We start from the raw sequence: 5,309 nt of genomic DNA, 5'->3' as shown, positions 1-5,309 counted from the left end.
GAGGTACAATGGGGGAGTGGGAAGCGGGACGGTTGGCCCATTTATCACCATGATAGGCGCGAACTCGCTGCTTTTCCTCATTTTTAAAGCCGAAGTCAAAAGCACTCCACAATTCAGCAGTTTACTTCTGTTAACATTTATTGTTTCAGTTCGTTGCTGTTTGGTTTCTTAACCACGCTCGTTTGTTGGTTCCATTATAGATTTCAGACATTTTAAAAAGAGCCTTCATTAAAAAAGAAAGTAAAAATTTCTTTTGAGAATGGGAAAGGGTAAAAAGTATTTAATTTGTTCTTTCTATCCTATAAAAGTGGGATATCAATTCTCAAGCTAAACAATTTTCCTTCCTTTGCATTTCAAATGAAAGAAACATTATTTAATACCAATTCTTAGAAATTTTATGATTTTAAATTGTTAACACTGTTCATACGAGACTGGTTTATAGAAATATTCCATACATAAACTCCTTCGAATCATATTTTACAGGTATATCCTATCGATTCATAAATTCCAGAATAATTTGAAAAAGAAACTTTCCTCGCCCTCAATCACTATTCAATCAATACTATGCACTTCGAGTAAATTGTCTGCCATATTTAATGGAAGCAACCGGAAAGGAAACACCATCGCCCGAAGAAAGTCTAATTGAAATCACTGCCTGCTCGGAATATGATTTTAATGGATTTCCCTTTCCTCCGAGCGCTGAGGCGAAACCGAAACCGGTCTCGGAAAGCTTTATTATATTGCAATGGTGCGCGTGAAATTGAATTCCCCTTTTTGTCCGTCCGCCATTTGCCGGCCCACCCCACCTCTACGGCACGTTCGTTGGTCTCCAATTAGAGGGAAAAGATTATTGGAGACGACGCATTGTGCGCCCACCCCACACCAACAGACGGCACACGATAGCGATTCCGATGAATACGATTTCGGAAATCTGTTCAAATTTTGGACATTGTTACGATCGTAAAAACTAACGACCCCGGCCCCCGGGCGGTAACTTTCTTGAAAAGTACCGGGCGTCTCCATTCGGCATGCCGAGCTCACCAAAGCAACCAGGCGCCTCCATTACAAAATAAAATCTGGTGTCGTTCGGCGTGAATGCTGACAATAATTGTCCCAAAACAGCTCCCGGCAGCGGTGACAGTTTGTGTTAACGGAATATAGTCTGCCCGTGGTGTTTGTGTCGAGTGGCACTAGGTCGTTGATTTCGTTAATTTTTCACCAACCAATTTGACGTTGACACGTGGAGCTTATATTTGAAGGGGCGTAAGTGCTTCCGGCAAGCGTGCATATATATGAAACCGTTTTCCATCGAAAACCCTTCTTTGGCCTTAGACAACTTTATTTTTAAATTTGATTTCTTATACCAACCACCCCTGTTTCAACCAGCTGTCACCGTGTGACTTTCCGGCCAAGTTTGCAAAAAGCAATTCGGAAAAATATCGTATTACACAGAAACATTTATCACACCAAATGGCTTCCCACGGTGCATGAATTTTCCCCCCAGGGGGGCTTCGTACTCATTGCTCTAAATATTTACCAAATTTTAAAAGCTCTCGATTAAAACAAGTCCTCCTCGAGTGAAGAGGGAAACCGTTGACGCTCGAGTACTCCGTACAACATTGAGTGAGACTACACACGCGTCCCAAATGCGAACCAGCAGTTTCATTGGCTCTCGAAAGCGCGAGGTGAAACAATACTCAACATGGGGGCTGTTTCCATCCATCACGCTTGGTCATCGCAAGCTTTTACCATCGAGATCGGGGGCAGCCTTTCGGTACGCTTTTCCCCAACGGGAACGAAGCGAAAAACAATAAATAAAACAAAAGAACAAATGAGGCATCACTACACAACGGAGCTTAAATATTTTCCGTGCCAAGCGGAAACCTGCTACCCGTTTTGTTTTACGCGCACAACATACATTTAAACCGTGGCACAAAAATATCGCAACCTGATTTCTGTTTTTCTTTCCCCCACAAAATTTTCCAAAACCGGAACCAAGCAAACAGTTTGCATGTGGAACAACGAACAGTGTGTGTGTGTTTTTTTTCTCTCTTGTTTGAAGATGAACTTCGGCTCACAACGTTGTTGAAGAGATTGGGCCAAAAGTGATGCTTGTGGTCACCCACAGGGCACTCTAATGACAGGCACTCTCGCCTTCCGGTGCAGAAATGGCTGATGAATGTATGTATTTCCCCCCTCCCCTCTGTCCCACCCATTTTACAACCATCAACTGAACCGGAAAGGATATCAGAAGGCTTTGAAAAAAGCGGGCGTGTGTGTGTTATTTTAGTGTTTTTCGACCGTCCGTTTGTTCAGTGCGGAGAGACACAGTGAAGTATTCTTTTCCAACACCGTTTCATGTCAACCGCGCGCCCTCTCGAAATAAACCGTTGTTGATGGCCACTACACCTCTCTCTCTCGAAAAAAAAAAGTTGGGGTTCACCCTCAAAGGTAAATATTGAAAAACACGTATAAGCTTAAAGCTGTACCAGGATAGCGAACGGTATTTGCTACACACAACACACTGTATTTAATTAGCTAGCAAACAGCTACGGCAAACATTATCGTTTCTTTCGCGCGGTGAGAGATTTATTTCGGTTGTTTACGATCGTCATGGAAAACATCAAAGTTGAAACGGTTGTTCCTGTTTGTTGCACAATGACATAATGTTTGTTCAAGAAAACCTAATGAATCACAATTTAGAAACTTTAAACAACGAATAGGAAACGCTTTAAACTACTCTGCGCCCCCCCTCGATGGCCATCGCTCGCAGATGGCAAAGAGTTGATAATAAATGAGGCCTACAGTGTACCTGACATGCTGTAGTTTGTGATTTAAGTTATACGAGCAACTCGACGCCACAACAAGCGAAGTGAACGAACAAAAACCCGCAAACCCGGAAAACCGAAACCACAACCACCATGTAAAGCTACACATCATCTGCCGCATGCCTGACACCAAATCGGAAGCGTTCGGGTTTTGGGGGATGCAAATATGTGCGCCCACCCACGAATACCGGGAGTGCCTTTTTCAGCTAGGAAAGAATTTTCACCATTAAGTTCGGGCGCGATGTTTTGTTGCACAGTTCTATATTTTTGCAAATGTTTCGCACGATAAAGCGGCAATTCGCCGGATTGGAAGTGAACGCCGCACACAAACACACACACATGCACTGACTTATGCGGAGTACTTTACCGTAGGGGGAACTGCCCTTTCGACGACTCTGCTCGTTAACCTCGGGCTCAGGCACCGCAAAACTTTGGCACCGAAATGCATCGCTTCGAGGTCCCAAGGTTCCAAGGTTCAACATGGCGTCGGCAATCGGAAGCAATGCACTGCGACAACTCTTATCCTTCCTTTCCCACACACTTTCCCCATTGCACTGCAGGAGTGTGGATTTCGATCGAGGGCAACGCAATCCTCTGTGCGCGATATCTAGCTCCGAGGGCATTCCGGCAAACCGAAACAAAAAAGTACTTGAGCAAGGAAAGAAACGCAAAAATACAAACCAAAACCGTAGCCAAACTGGGGAAAAAAAGTTAATTAAATTTTGCACTCTCTCTCTCAAAACTCTCGAGGGTCGGGAGGGGCCAGACTTTCTGGACCGGCGCCAAATGTGCTAATCCGGATAATTGAAATTAAAAATTAACAGAAAAACAGCAGAACGTACATCTAGCGCCCGGCTGACCACTCCCGGCGGGTTGGTATCTGAACTTTATTGGACATCTTTTCCGGTATTTTCCACTCAAAGTCGGGAATGCGTGAAGCAATGTGATCGTCCACTGTTGACCGTGGCCTCCGGTGACGCCATACCTAATGGATATCGCATTAGAAAAGATGATTGTGTTGCACCGGTTTCATACAAACCACTGCTACCCTATCCACATAATGCCCAGTCAAGAGGCTAATGGACTAATTTTATGCTTCGAGGGGAGCTTTTTTAAATTCTTTCCACCTGTACCTAAGACGTGGTTTGTTCCACCCGTCAATCCATGATGTAGCTTTAAAACGGCAGCTGGGCGTGAAATTACAACGGCTTCAGCTGTTCGTGCTGGGTGGAAAACGTAATGAGAACCTCCGGGAGCGAACGCCCCCTCCGACTCTAAGAGGATGAAATTTCGACAACCACAAGATACCAAAGTTTGTCACGCGCCTTTCCACTTTTGCCCGAGTGAGCGGTGGCGGCGGTGTCGGGAAGCGTAATTACAAGCACTAATTAAGCCCATGATAGATGTCGATTGGAGATGGTTGGCACCTTTCCCGCACCAGAACGACGCCCGGGCATGATTTCAGGATTTAAGGTATAATTATGAATCATTCGCAAGATGCTGCTGATGGTTGCGAAAGCTGGCGGACGGCTGGTCCTGGGATTAACCACAACGATGGCGTTGTCGACTGCGAATGCCAAAACACCATCTTCCTCCCTCCAAAGTTCCCGGTAAGTTGGGGAAGGTTAACGATCCGGAAAAATGAAACGACAACCGTCGTCGCGGTCCAGACAGGTCGAATGTGTCGTCGCGGTCACGGCAGCTCAAGATGGTAAATGGGCAGGCTGTTTATCTTTTGGACGGGGGCGGCACAACACCTAGTCAGCAAAACGCAAGGTCCAGGGACGTGCCGACATGATGTCTAGGAGTTAATTAGGCTACTTCGCTGCCATTAGAAGCTTCATTATCATCATCAACGCGGGAGCGGCGAGGAGAGTTTCATTGCGTGTCTAGTATTTATCATTCCCAGAACATTGTTGTCTTCACCGATTTTTACCATCTAAGTTCAACGAACCTTTTCTGGGTAAAAGTACTTAAACTCTCAAGCAAAAAACCATTACTCCCTCTTCTAAATTCATGTGTCTTAAAATCGTCCATTTCGATCTTTCTACATTACGCGTTATTGGGGGTTTCTTTAATGCACATAACTGTGGCTTTAAATACGATTGTTCGCCTCAGCTCTTACAAGCAGGTTTCCTTAAAGCGATAGCATTTAAAAAGCTTTAATTGAATTAAACCACGTGCCTCACCACATATAATGGTAGACCAGCACACGAGACCCTGCGAAGAATGAGCTCAAGCCAGTAGCCTCGTTTTAGACAGCTTACATTTATTCCAGTTAAGGATACTCAAAGGAAACCTTAAGACTCTGACACATACACACAGCTGTCGTCACAAACCAAAGGACCGGATCTTTCTTTCCAAACCCCGAGCAGGTCTTTCTTTTCATACTGAAAACTCTCTCTCGGTAAAAAGTACCTTTGAGCAATCTTTCCCCAACAAGCCAGCGGATGTAAAGATGCAACGGTGTCTCCTCCATTC

This window comes from Anopheles coustani, chromosome 3, assembly GCF_943734705.1.
Source record: "Anopheles coustani chromosome 3, idAnoCousDA_361_x.2, whole genome shotgun sequence".
Classification (NCBI taxonomy): domain Eukaryota; kingdom Metazoa; phylum Arthropoda; class Insecta; order Diptera; family Culicidae; genus Anopheles; species Anopheles coustani.
This window is presented reverse-complemented; position numbering follows the sequence as displayed.